The sequence below is a fragment of the Phyllobates terribilis genome, unplaced genomic scaffold (genome assembly GCF_046119375.1).
Source record: "Phyllobates terribilis strain yellow unplaced genomic scaffold, ASM4611937v1 Scaffold_30__1_contigs__length_15301838, whole genome shotgun sequence".
NCBI classification, from domain to species: Eukaryota; Metazoa; Chordata; class Amphibia; order Anura; family Dendrobatidae; genus Phyllobates; species Phyllobates terribilis.
Window position 1 is genome coordinate 11,223,985 of NW_027362790.1, and position 14,015 is coordinate 11,237,999.

Genomic DNA, 14,015 nt, shown 5'->3' on the forward strand with positions numbered 1-14,015 from the left:
GTCTTGGCATCCGGCTCTTGGGCAGATGGCAGACCTCACAAATCCTCTTCTGTATTGGAATGCCCGACAAGGAAGACAGCGGTGCATGCAACTCCAAGCCAGATCTCTCTGTTCATTAAAAAGATAAAAAACGTTAATCATTTTCCAGATAGACATAGATTTGTCATCATCATATCTGTCAACATTACATATTTCCTCACTTTTACGTATTTCTTTAATTAGTTTCTTACTATTTCTTAATTCCTCTATTTTCTTAGTCCCTAAATTGAAATCGGACACTATTTTCCTTAAAATCTCATAATGCGTCGACAAATTAAAAGCATGGGGCACAGATATATTAACTTCATACCATCCAAACTTTCTCATAAAAAATCCTGTATTAAAACGCATAAAAAAGGACCAATAGTGATTCTTAAAAAGGGCATTAAAACAGTAAACGAACAGATGGATTAAAAGAAACCTATTAAAATCTGGAAAATCTTTACCACCTTTTACTTTTGATTTCATCACGATTTCTCTTTTCAGCTTTTCCATTTTTGAGTTCCAAAAGAAGGTAAAACAGGTTTTGGTTATCTTTTTTAAAACATTAACAGGCGGGGGGAAAACCATGCTAAGATACAATAAAAGAAGTAAAATCACCATCTTTAAAACCAATACTTTACCCTCCATTGTAAGTCTCCTCATGTTCCACATACATATTTTCGTATTTACTTTCTGTGTAATTGTTTCCCAACTACTATAACCATCATTATTTTCAGTGAATGATATACCTAAAATGGAAATGGATTCGGAGACATTAATTGGTACATCACGTAAAATCATCCCCCCAACACTTAAAATGTTACACTTATTAAAATTGATTTTAAAACCAGAAGCTAGACAAAAGGATTGCACTTGATGGAGAGTGGCCGTAAGTGATGGTGCATCTGTACACAAGACCGCCACGTCATCCATGTAGCCTACAACCTTGGCCTCCAAACCACCGCTTCCAGGCAGAGGGACACCGCATATCTGTTTATTTTGGCGTATTGCACATAACATTGGTTCCAGTGCACAGATAAACAGTAGGGGGGACAGAGGGCATCCCTGTTTCACCCCTGACCGTAAAAATACCTCTTGTGTCTTAAAACCATTCACTAAAATCTTACTTGTACAATCCTTGTAAAATGCTTTAAGCGATAGTAAAAACCCTTCTGGTATGCCCATTTTCTCTAAAACTTTAAAAAGATAAAAGTGTGAGACACGGTCAAATGCTTTTTCAAAATCAATAGATAAAATCGCCATTTTCCCCTTTCTGTCTTTCACATCCTCAATACAGTCTTTCACTAAATTCAGATTGTCCCATATACTGCGCCCCGGCACCCCACACACTTGATTAGAATGAATAACTTTGCTGATGACTTCTTTTAGACGATTTGCACAAATTTTAGCCATTATTTTATAGTCACAATTTAAAAGTGTTATTGGTCTCCAGTTTTCTAATTTTGATTTATCGCCTTTTTTGTATAGGAGGGAGACTTCACCTTTCTTCCAGGAATTTAATAAAACCTTATTATTAAAAACCTCAGTAAACAAATAAAACAAATCATCTTTTAAAATATCATAAAAACATACATAAAATTCTATTGGGATGCCATCAGGACCAGGGACCTTTCCAGTTTTAAAACTTTTAATAGTTTTTAACACTTCTTGTTCCGTTAAAACTTGGGATAAAAACTCTTGGGATGCGGTATCTAAAACAGCTGTTAGTCCTTGCAGCGAATCATCCATTAATTTATTATCTATATTTTTTCCATTAAAAAGATTAGAAAAAAAAACCTCAACTTTACCCAGCATATTTTTTATATTATTCTCACCATCTATATGGTCAATTATCACTTTTTCTTTTTTATTTTTCCTAAAAAAATATCTGGAACACTTTTCATTTTCTTCTATATGTTGTACTCTAGAACGAAAAATGATCTCTTTTCCTTTTTGTTCTAGCCATTTTGAAATCTCTTCTTTTAAGTTTGAAATATCAACTTGTACATCTATCCCATTGTCTCTGAGCTTAAATAATGTTTGTAGGCGGGTATTTAAAATTCTATATTCTTCATATTTTTCTTTGGCTCTACATATACTCTTTTTAATAAAAAAGTCTTTTATTTTTACTTTCATTCTATCCCACCATACACTCATAGTCTCATTTGTTTTTTTCCCTTTTCTACATTTCCTATAAAACTCAATAAAATCTGATAAAATCTGCGGGTCGGTTAAAAGGGATACGTTCATTTTCCAGCTTTTCTTACCACATTTTTTGTTGTCATTTACTTTTATGGTAAAGGATAAAAGTTTATGGTCTGAAAATATATTAGCTAAAACTTCACATTTGGCAGGTATTGTTTTATCTGAACCAAAAATACAATCAATCCTAGAGCTACAATTAGCATTGCTCCAAGTGAAACCGGCGTCCTCTGGGCTGTCACTATGACACTCTTTATATATGTCTATCAATTTAGCATCTTTGACTATATCATGTAGCATACCTGAGGTTTTATCGTAGTTCCTGCTTACAGAGCTGGAGCGCCGGTTTTCACCTTTTAAAACACAATTAAAATCCCCTGCTAAGATAAAAGGTTCAGAGTTATTAATAAATAATGGTAAAAGATCAAGCATTTCGGCTCTTTCATTTTTCTCTGGGGATCCATAAAAATTTAAAAACTGCCATCTAATACCATCACTAAAAGCTTTTACTAATAAAATACGACCTGGTAAAATTTCCTGAATAAAATCAATTAAAACGTTCCCTTTAAAAAGTATGGCTACACCCGCTGATCCTGCAGCATTCGATCCGGACCAGACAGATGGCCCACACTTCCACTCATCTTTATATTTTTGATATGACATTTCATGTGGGATATTACATTCTTGCAGAAAAAATACAGATGCAGTAAAACACGTAAAAAAATTAAAAAGAGCAGTTCTTCTCGTGTTAGATTTTATGCCTCTCACGTTGAGGGAAATACCTTTCAGTTCAGCCATCATTAGAAAATGTAGAAATTTTACTTAGGTAACTAAGAGCAACGGATTTACCTGTCTGATGAACCTGATCAGACCACTGGGCTTGCGCCTCCCTCCTCATCTGATAGTATCGTCACGAGAGTCTCCGTGGAGGAGGAAAGATTACCACATTTATATAAACCCGACGCTACACTGGCATAGCTCGGAGGGCTGGCTGGCAGAACCCGCTGGGTCTCCATTGGCTGGCCATGCAGTTCCTCATCAGGTGGGTCCCCGAGGGGTTCCGCCGCCCCTGTTTGACCTGTAGAAGGTCGTCCTATAGGAGGAGGTTGCGCACAAGGCAGAGCCTCTGACTCTTCAGAGGCAGCAAGATCCCGGTCCCCACCTGTAGCAGCGGAGACCGAAACCCCTGAGGGTCCAGCGTCCACGTCCCCTTCTGGAGAAGTGTCCATCTGTTCACCTCCTGCTGCCTCCTCCGAACCACCCTTTTTCTTTTTCTTAGGACCCACCTTTATCCACTCAGCGCCCTCAGCACTAGGAGACCCAGACTGGGCATGGGCTTCTGTGTCGGCCTTTTGCCGGTCCCTTTTGACCTTACCAGTAGTGCCCTTCTGCTCCTTCTCAGCCCTCCTTTTGGACTCCCGCAGGTCCTGCAGCCAGGTTTTGGGATTTGGTATTTTACCTGTCATAGACTCTGGAGACACTTCACTATTTGGTACGCCCTTATTGTCTCCAGAGGCTCCAGGTTGTTGTTCCTCCTCCTGAGGGGTGGTCTGATCTTTTGGTCCTTGGTCGGACGTCTTGGACTTCCCCTTTTGCTCATCTTCCCGAAATCTGTGAGGGCAAGAAAAATAAAAGTGACCTGGAGTCTGGCAAAAACTGCATTTCTTTTCCTTAGGGCATTCTTTTGTCTCATGTTCTTCACTAGCACAATTTCTACATGATACATGACAGTTTTCTTTTGAATGACCATAGCGCCCACAATTTCTGCAATATACTGGCATCCCAGAAAAGAAGAAATCCCCATTTGTTTGCCCAATTTTGAAACGGGCAGGGGGGAGCCGTATACCACCTGGTGTATTTGGATCTCTTGTACACTTCACAAGGAATTTCCACTTAGATGTCCATATGTTATATTCGTTTAATATCTTCCCAATACATTTAACACTTTTAAAATAAATTGCTAGAAATGACATTACTTCTGGAGCAGAAACAAAGGGCGAAAATATTTTTACAATAACCAGTCTTACCTCATCCAGGACGTGCTCAACAATTTGTATCCCTTTCAAAACAGGACTATTTTCAACTTTTTTTAACTTTTCTAGTACATCTCTAAAAATACCTTCTCCGGTGAATGTGATGTCATAGTCACCTCTTCTGGGATAATCCTGGATGGAGAGAATTTCATTCCTTTGTACGCCAAGAAGGTTCCTGAGCACGTCCTGGACTACATACCCTAATTTCCTCATATCCGAGCCACCCGCCGTGAAGTGAACTCGGATAGAGTTTTTTAGCCTCGCATAAAGAGGCACGAGGTTAGGGTCAACCTCCATGGAAAAACGCAACAAGGTTGCAAATTGCAGCCGCTTGCATTCTGCGCTCCCAGTGTTCTTGCAGCGAAAAACACCTGGAAGCTGGGGGATCGCAACTCGTTACCCTGGGACTAAGCCCTCTCCCTAATAGCAGCAAGCAGGTTAAGTCCACCAAAGTGGACGATCCTGCCAGGCCAAGGAGAGGGGTACCCGAGTGCCCTTCAACCACAATCTCCTGCAATAAAGCACTTGATCGTAGCCAAAAGGCCGAGAAGCGATAACCAGAATTGGTTTCAAACTACGGAGCCACCCAAGGATCCTGAAAAGTCCATTTGTGGAGATGAGCTCCTGGACTCCCGTTAAGAAGACATGTTGTCAACCTCTAGATCCCTTACATGCCTGCACTTTTCGGCTTGCTGCTGCTGCAATCCACGCGTTTTAGATCTGCATAACTCCACCTCTTTAAACACAGCACCTTCACCCCCTGCTGTTCCCACCCGCCTCAACACCGTTGGAAGGGAGGAGAACCAATTAAGGCGGGGGGTGGGGTGGAACGAGCAGCTGTCTACCCTTAGCAGGAGGGCTCCTGATTACATACCTCTCCTGCTGCTGCTGCTGCTGGCTGTCCAGCAGCAGACTGAAGGTGGCTGCTGCTGTGCACAGGTATATAAAGGCTCAGAGCCTATTATGACACGCGCAGCCAGCGTTCCATTGCCACATTCCATCTACTGCAGGCAGGATACCTGGCTGGCTGAATGTCGCTGAGAAGCTCACAGAGACCGCCATAAGCAACAGTTTAACAGAATGCCACAGACTAATCAACCAAACTTTTTGGGTTGGGTTCTCTTTTATAGTCTGCAGGCATTAAATGAAAGAAGTCAGTGTTCCAGCAGAAGGAGACAACGTTTCAGAAAAGGCATTGTAGCAAACCAAAAAAGAAATTTTAAGCGCAGCAGAGTAACCAGCGCACATACCTGTTAGCTCAGGTGAGTTTAAAAGGCTGCTGTTGATAACAAGGGCATTTGCTAAATAGATGGTGTGTGTGCAACAATATACTGAAAGGTCAATTATATTGTGCAGCTTATCTCACCACCTGTAGTTATTTAGGTGAAAGCTCCAAAATGCTTGCCTAATATGTCTGTTTATCCAAAAGGAAGTAAAAAGGGAGAGCTAGAAAGATAGCATTGCATCACATTACATGGCAATGCAATGCACAGTTGCTGAAGTTGAACCAAAATGAGCTTGTAATCTGGCTTCTGCAACTTTGAACATGAAAAATCCAATGAGGAGAAGAAAAGCAAAGCCAAAGAGTCCATCCCAAAATCCGACAAACAAGCAAAATGAACAAAAAACATTGAATTCAATTCTTTCTGATTTTAGAAACTGCATTAAAGAAGGGGTGCACCGGTCCTGGAGATACTGCAATACCAGGTCAATGCGTGGAGTGGACAGAGCAAGCTCTTTTTCCATCTCCCTGTTCTAAAAATCCATTTAATATATGGTCCCCAGATAGGGGACGTATCAGATATTAAACTGATAAGAACAGATACTACACTTGATCTTAGCCAAAAGGCCGAGAAGCGATAACCAGAATTGGTTTCAAACTACGGAGCCACCCAAGGATCCTGAAAAGTCCATTTGTGGAGATGAGCTCCTGGACTCCCGTTAAGAAGACATGTTGTCAACCTCTAGATCCCTTACATGCCTGCACTTTTCGGCTTGCTGCTGCTGCAATCCACGCGTTTTAGATCTGCATAACTCCACCTCTTTAAACACAGCACCTTCACCCCCTGCTGTTCCCACCCGCCTCAACACCGTTGGAAAGGAGGAGAACCAATTAAGGCGGGGGGTGGGGTGGAACGAGCAGCTGTCTACCCTTAGCAGGAGGGCTCCTGATTACATACCTCTCCTGCTGCTGCTGCTGCTGGCTGTCCAGCAGCAGACTGAAGGTGGCTGCTGCTGTGCACAGGTATATAAAGGCTCAGAGCCTATTATGACACGCGCAGCCAGCGTTCCATTGCCACATTCCATCTACTGCAGGCAGGATACCTGGCTGGCTGAATGTCGCTGAGAAGCTCACAGAGACCGCCATAAGCAACAGTTTAACAGAATGCCACAGACTAATCAACCAAACTTTTTGGGTTGGGTTCTCTTTTATAGTCTGCAGGCATTAAATGAAAGAAGTCAGTGTTCCAGCAGAAGGAGACAACGTTTCAGAAAAGGCATTGTAGCAAACCAAAAAAGAAATTTTAAGCACAGCAGAGTAACCAGCGCACATACCTGTTAGCTCAGGTGAGTTTAAAAGGCTGCTGTTGATAACAAGGGCATTTGCTAAATAGATGGTGTGTGTGCAACAATATACTGAAAGGTCAATTATATTGTGCAGCTTATCTCACCACCTGTAGTTATTTAGGTGAAAGCTCCAAAATGCTTGCCTAATATGTCTGTTTATCCAAAAGGAAGTAAAAAGGGAGAGCTAGAAAGATAGCATTGCATCACATTACATGGCAATGCAATGCACAGTTGCTGAAGTTGAACCAAAATGAGCTTGTAATCTGGCTTCTGCAACTTTGAACATGAAAAATCCAATGAGGAGAAGAAAAGCAAAGCCAAAGAGTCCATCCCAAAATCCGACAAACAAGCAAAATGAACAAAAAACATTGAATTCAATTCTTTCTGATTTTAGAAACTGCATTAAAGAAGGGGTGCACCGGTCCTGGAGATACTGCAATACCAGGTCAATGCGTGGAGTGGACAGAGCAAGCTCTTTTTCCATCTCCCTGTTCTAAAAATCCATTTAATATATGGTCCCCAGATAGGGGACGTATCAGATATTAAACTGATAAGAACAGATTTTTTGATTGAAGCTGCATCCAAGGCACTGAAAAATGTGACCGAAGTCACACCAAAACAGCGCACGAGGCGAGGATTCATGTGGACCCTTCCCGGAGGAGAGGGTCCCCAATAAACCATCCCCATCCCTCCGAGCCAGAAGGCCACAGCGAGGGTCAGGGATCTCCGATGCTCTCCCTAGCCGAAGCCGGAGAAGAGCCGTTTTCGTGCTCCCAGCTTCCATCTAGGCTGCCACCCTAGTGGAGCTGGAGCCTGTGTTGGTTTCTCAGCCCAAAGCTGACCGGACCTCCGACCGGGTTTATAAAAATTCCCCTTCCTAGCCCGGAGGCCAGGAATAGGGGGGGTTGCTCAGAAAGTATGATTGGCAAAGGTGCGGCGTGCAACGAAGCCAAGTCTTTCTGGGGTTCCCAGTCCCAGTAAGCTTGGACTCCCACCAGGGCGCCTACTCCTGGGGCACATTGCTCCAAAGCCCTCACACTTACCCAGCCTAGTGACTTCGATCCTGGAGGGCCATGTTTTCCATCAGATAACTCTATGAGCCACCTGGCGTACTAACAAGTGCACCAAACCAGTGTGTAATATGCATCAATTTACTAGGGCAGCCCAAGGACAAAACTGCCTTTTCAAAAGATACTACACTTGATCTTAGCCAAAAGGCCGAGAAGCGATAACCAGAATTGGTTTCAAACTACGGAGCCACCCAAGGATCCTGAAAAGTCCATTTGTGGAGATGAGCTCCTGGACTCCCGTTAAGAAGACATGTTGTCAACCTCTAGATCCCTTACATGCCTGCACTTTTCGGCTTGCTGCTGCTGCAATCCACGCGTTTTAGATCTGCATAACTCCACCTCTTTAAACACAGCACCTTCACCCCCTGCTGTTCCCACCCGCCTCAACACCGTTGGAAGGGAGGAGAACCAATTAAGGCGGGGGGTGGGGTGGAACGAGCAGCTGTCTACCCTTAGCAGGAGGGCTCCTGATTACATACCTCTCCTGCTGCTGCTGCTGCTGCTGGCTGTCCAGCAGCAGACTGAAGGTGGCTGCTGCTGTGCACAGGTATATAAAGGCTCAGAGCCTATTATGACACGCGCAGCCAGCGTTCCATTGCCACATTCCATCTACTGCAGGCAGGATACCTGGCTGGCTGAATGTCGCTGAGAAGCTCACAGAGACCACCATAAGCAACAGTTTAACAGAATGCCACAGACTAATCAACCAAACTTTTTGGGTTGGGTTCTCTTTTATAGTCTGCAGGCATTAAATGAAAGAAGTCAGTGTTCCAGCAGAAGGAGACAACGTTTCAGAAAAGGCATTGTAGCAAACCAAAAAAGAAATTTTAAGCGCAGCAGAGTAACCAGCGCACATACCTGTTAGCTCAGGTGAGTTTAAAAGGCTGCTGTTGATAACAAGGGCATTTGCTAAATAGATGGTGTGTGTGCAACAATATACTGAAAGGTCAATTATATTGTGCAGCTTATCTCACCACCTGTAGTTATTTAGGTGAAAGCTCCAAAATGCTTGCCTAATATGTCTGTTTATCCAAAAGGAAGTAAAAAGGGAGAGCTAGAAAGATAGCATTGCATCACATTACATGGCAATGCAATGCACAGTTGCTGAAGTTGAACCAAAATGAGCTTGTAATCTGGCTTCTGCAACTTTGAACATGAAAAATCCAATGAGGAGAAGAAAAGCAAAGCCAAAGAGTCCATCCCAAAATCCGACAAACAAGCAAAATGAACAAAAAACATTGAATTCAATTCTTTCTGATTTTAGAAACTGCATTAAAGAAGGGGTGCACCGGTCCTGGAGATACTGCAATACCAGGTCAATGCGTGGAGTGGACAGAGCAAGCTCTTTTTCCATCTCCCTGTTCTAAAAATCCATTTAATATATGGTCCCCAGATAGGGGACGTATCAGATATTAAACTGATAAGAACAGATACTACACTTGATCTTAGCCAAAAGGCCGAGAAGCGATAACCAGAATTGGTTTCAAACTACGGAGCCACCCAAGGATCCTGAAAAGTCCATTTGTGGAGATGAGCTCCTGGACTCCCGTTAAGAAGACATGTTGTCAACCTCTAGATCCCTTACATGCCTGCACTTTTCGGCTTGCTGCTGCTGCAATCCACGCGTTTTAGATCTGCATAACTCCACCTCTTTAAACACAGCACCTTCACCCCCTGCTGTTCCCACCCGCCTCAACACCGTTGGAAGGGAGGAGAACCAATTAAGGCGGGGGGTGGGGTGGAACGAGCAGCTGTCTACCCTTAGCAGGAGGGCTCCTGATTACATACCTCTCCTGCTGCTGCTGCTGCTGGCTGTCCAGCAGCAGACTGAAGGTGGCTGCTGCTGTGCACAGGTATATAAAGGCTCAGAGCCTATTATGACACGCGCAGCCAGCGTTCCATTGCCACATTCCATCTACTGCAGGCAGGATACCTGGCTGGCTGAATGTCGCTGAGAAGCTCACAGAGACCGCCATAAGCAACAGTTTAACAGAATGCCACAGACTAATCAACCAAACTTTTTGGGTTGGGTTCTCTTTTATAGTCTGCAGGCATTAAATGAAAGAAGTCAGTGTTCCAGCAGAAGGAGACAACGTTTCAGAAAAGGCATTGTAGCAAACCAAAAAAGAAATTTTAAGCGCAGCAGAGTAACCAGCGCACATACCTGTTAGCTCAGGTGAGTTTAAAAGGCTGCTGTTGATAACAAGGGCATTTGCTAAATAGATGGTGTGTGTGCAACAATATACTGAAAGGTCAATTATATTGTGCAGCTTATCTCACCACCTGTAGTTATTTAGGTGAAAGCTCCAAAATGCTTGCCTAATATGTCTGTTTATCCAAAAGGAAGTAAAAAGGGAGAGCTAGAAAGATAGCATTGCATCACATTACATGGCAATGCAATGCACAGTTGCTGAAGTTGAACCAAAATGAGCTTGTAATCTGGCTTCTGCAACTTTGAACATGAAAAATCCAATGAGGAGAAGAAAAGCAAAGCCAAAGAGTCCATCCCAAAATCCGACAAACAAGCAAAATGAACAAAAAACATTGAATTCAATTCTTTCTGATTTTAGAAACTGCATTAAAGAAGGGGTGCACCGGTCCTGGAGATACTGCAATACCAGGTCAATGCGTGGAGTGGACAGAGCAAGCTCTTTTTCCATCTCCCTGTTCTAAAAATCCATTTAATATATGGTCCCCAGATAGGGGACGTATCAGATATTAAACTGATAAGAACAGATACTACACTTGATCTTAGCCAAAAGGCCGAGAAGCGATAACCAGAATTGGTTTCAAACTACGGAGCCACCCAAGGATCCTGAAAAGTCCATTTGTGGAGATGAGCTCCTGGACTCCCGTTAAGAAGACATGTTGTCAACCTCTAGATCCCTTACATGCCTGCACTTTTCGGCTTGCTGCTGCTGCAATCCACGCGTTTTAGATCTGCATAACTCCACCTCTTTAAACACAGCACCTTCACCCCCTGCTGTTCCCACCCGCCTCAACACCGTTGGAAGGGAGGAGAACCAATTAAGGCGGGGGGTGGGGTGGAACGAGCAGCTGTCTACCCTTAGCAGGAGGGCTCCTGATTACATACCTCTCCTGCTGCTGCTGCTGCTGGCTGTCCAGCAGCAGACTGAAGGTGGCTGCTGCTGTGCACAGGTGTATAAAGGCTCAGAGCCTATTATGACACGCGCAGCCAGCGTTCCATTGCCACATTCCATCTACTGCAGGCAGGATACCTGGCTGGCTGAATGTCGCTGAGAAGCTCACAGAGACCGCCATAAGCAACAGTTTAACAGAATGCCACAGACTAATCAACCAAACTTTTTGGGTTGGGTTCTCTTTTATAGTCTGCAGGCATTAAATGAAAGAAGTCAGTGTTCCAGCAGAAGGAGACAACGTTTCAGAAAAGGCATTGTAGCAAACCAAAAAAGAAATTTTAAGCGCAGCAGAGTAACCAGCGCACATACCTGTTAGCTCAGGTGAGTTTAAAAGGCTGCTGTTGATAACAAGGGCATTTGCTAAATAGATGGTGTGTGTGCAACAATATACTGAACGGTCAATTATATTGTGCAGCTTATCTCACCACCTGTAGTTATTTAGGTGAAAGCTCCAAAATGCTTGCCTAATATGTCTGTTTATCCAAAAGGAAGTAAAAAGGGAGAGCTAGAAAGATAGCATTGCATCACATTACATGGCAATGCAATGCACAGTTGCTGAAGTTGAACCAAAATGAGCTTGTAATCTGGCTTCTGCAACTTTGAACATGAAAAATCCAATGAGGAGAAGAAAAGCAAAGCCAAAGAGTCCATCCCAAAATCCGACAAACAAGCAAAATGAACAAAAAACATTGAATTCAATTCTTTCTGATTTTAGAAACTGCATTAAAGAAGGGGTGCACCGGTCCTGGAGATACTGCAATACCAGGTCAATGCGTGGAGTGGACAGAGCAAGCTCTTTTTCCATCTCCCTGTTCTAAAAATCCATTTAATATATGGTCCCCAGATAGGGGACGTATCAGATATTAAACTGATAAGAACAGATACTACACTTGATCTTAGCCAAAAGGCCGAGAAGCGATAACCAGAATTGGTTTCAAACTACGGAGCCACCCAAGGATCCTGAAAAGTCCATTTGTGGAGATGAGCTCCTGGACTCCCGTTAAGAAGACATGTTGTCAACCTCTAGATCCCTTACATGCCTGCACTTTTCGGCTTGCTGCTGCTGCAATCCACGCGTTTTAGATCTGCATAACTCCACCTCTTTAAACACAGCACCTTCACCCCCTGCTGTTCCCACCCGCCTCAACACCGTTGGAAGGGAGGAGAACCAATTAAGGCGGGGGGTGGGGTGGAACGAGCAGCTGTCTACCCTTAGCAGGAGGGCTCCTGATTACATACCTCTCCTGCTGCTGCTGCTGCTGGCTGTCCAGCAGCAGACTGAAGGTGGCTGCTGCTGTGCACAGGTGTATAAAGGCTCAGAGCCTATTATGACACGCGCAGCCAGCGTTCCATTGCCACATTCCATCTACTGCAGGCAGGATACCTGGCTGGCTGAATGTCGCTGAGAAGCTCACAGAGACCGCCATAAGCAACAGTTTAACAGAATGCCACAGACTAATCAACCAAACTTTTTGGGTTGGGTTCTCTTTTATAGTCTGCAGGCATTAAATGAAAGAAGTCAGTGTTCCAGCAGAAGGAGACAACGTTTCAGAAAAGGCATTGTAGCAAACCAAAAAAGAAATTTTAAGCGCAGCAGAGTAACCAGCGCACATACCTGTTAGCTCAGGTGAGTTTAAAAGGCTGCTGTTGATAACAAGGGCATTTGCTAAATAGATGGTGTGTGTGCAACAATATACTGAAAGGTCAATTATATTGTGCAGCTTATCTCACCACCTGTAGTTATTTAGGTGAAAGCTCCAAAATGCTTGCCTAATATGTCTGTTTATCCAAAAGGAAGTAAAAAGGGAGAGCTAGAAAGATAGCATTGCATCACATTACATGGCAATGCAATGCACAGTTGCTGAAGTTGAACCAAAATGAGCTTGTAATCTGGCTTCTGCAACTTTGAACATGAAAAATCCAATGAGGAGAAGAAAAGCAAAGCCAAAGAGTCCATCCCAAAATCCGACAAACAAGCAAAATGAACAAAAAACATTGAATTTAATTCTTTCTGATTTTAGAAACTGCATTAAAGAAGGGGTGCACCGGTCCTGGAGATACTGCAATACCAGGTCAATGCGTGGAGTGGACAGAGCAAGCTCTTTTTCCATCTCCCTGTTCTAAAAATCCATTTAATATATGGTCCCCAGATAGGGGACGTATCAGATATTAAACTGATAAGAACAGATACTACACTTGATCTTAGCCAAAAGGCCGAGAAGCGATAACCAGAATTGGTTTCAAACTACGGAGCCACCCAAGGATCCTGAAAAGTCCATTTGTGGAGATGAGCTCCTGGACTCCCGTTAAGAAGACATGTTGTCAACCTCTAGATCCCTTACATGCCTGCACTTTTCGGCTTGCTGCTGCTGCAATCCACGCGTTTTAGATCTGCATAACTCCACCTCTTTAAACACAGCACCTTCACCCCCTGCTGTTCCCACCCGCCTCAACACCGTTGGAAGGGAGGAGAACCAATTAAGGCGGGGGGTGGGGTGGAACGAGCAGCTGTCTACCCTTAGCAGGAGGGCTCCTGATTACATACCTCTCCTGCTGCTGCTGCTGCTGGCTGTCCAGCAGCAGACTGAAGGTGGCTGCTGCTGTGCACAGGTATATAAAGGCTCAGAGCCTATTATGACACGCGCAGCCAGCGTTCCATTGCCACATTCCATCTACTGCAGGCAGGATACCTGGCTGGCTGAATGTCGCTGAGAAGCTCACAGAGACCGCCATAAGCAACAGTTTAACAGAATGCCACAGACTAATCAACCAAACTTTTTGGGTTGGGTTCTCTTTTATAGTCTGCAGGCATTAAATGAAAGAAGTCAGTGTTCCAGCAGAAGGAGACAACGTTTCAGAAAAGGCATTGTAGCAAACCAAAAAAGAAATTTTAAGCGCAGCAGAGTAACTAGCGCACATACCTGTTATCCCAGGTGAGTTTAAAAGGCTGCTGTTGATAA

The 14,015-nt window shown here is 43.7% G+C and overlaps 6 non-coding genes and 1 pseudogene across 6 annotated transcripts; all 7 read right to left on the reverse strand.

Moving 5' to 3' along the window:
- Positions 1-5,926: 5,926 nt before the first annotated feature.
- LOC141179267 (U2 spliceosomal RNA) lies at positions 5,927-6,117 on the reverse strand. The gene has a single exon (XR_012255299.1). It is a non-coding gene; the product is annotated as a U2 spliceosomal RNA (small nuclear RNA).
- Positions 6,118-7,232: 1,115 nt separating this feature from the next.
- Positions 7,233-7,414, reverse strand: LOC141179693 (U2 spliceosomal RNA). The gene has a single exon (XR_012255682.1). It is a non-coding gene; the product is annotated as a U2 spliceosomal RNA (small nuclear RNA).
- Positions 7,415-7,938: 524 nt separating this feature from the next.
- On the reverse strand, positions 7,939-8,054 carry LOC141180033 (U2 spliceosomal RNA; annotated as a pseudogene).
- A 1,118-nt stretch (positions 8,055-9,172) lies between these two features.
- LOC141179268 (U2 spliceosomal RNA) lies at positions 9,173-9,363 on the reverse strand. Its single transcript, XR_012255300.1, has one exon. It is a non-coding gene; the product is annotated as a U2 spliceosomal RNA (small nuclear RNA).
- Positions 9,364-10,478: 1,115 nt separating this feature from the next.
- On the reverse strand, positions 10,479-10,669 carry LOC141179270 (U2 spliceosomal RNA). Its single transcript, XR_012255301.1, has one exon. It is a non-coding gene; the product is annotated as a U2 spliceosomal RNA (small nuclear RNA).
- A 1,115-nt stretch (positions 10,670-11,784) lies between these two features.
- On the reverse strand, positions 11,785-11,975 carry LOC141179271 (U2 spliceosomal RNA). Its single transcript, XR_012255302.1, has one exon. It is a non-coding gene; the product is annotated as a U2 spliceosomal RNA (small nuclear RNA).
- Positions 11,976-13,090: 1,115 nt separating this feature from the next.
- LOC141179272 (U2 spliceosomal RNA) lies at positions 13,091-13,281 on the reverse strand. Its single transcript, XR_012255303.1, has one exon. It is a non-coding gene; the product is annotated as a U2 spliceosomal RNA (small nuclear RNA).
- Between the last annotated feature and the right edge of the window lie 734 nt (positions 13,282-14,015).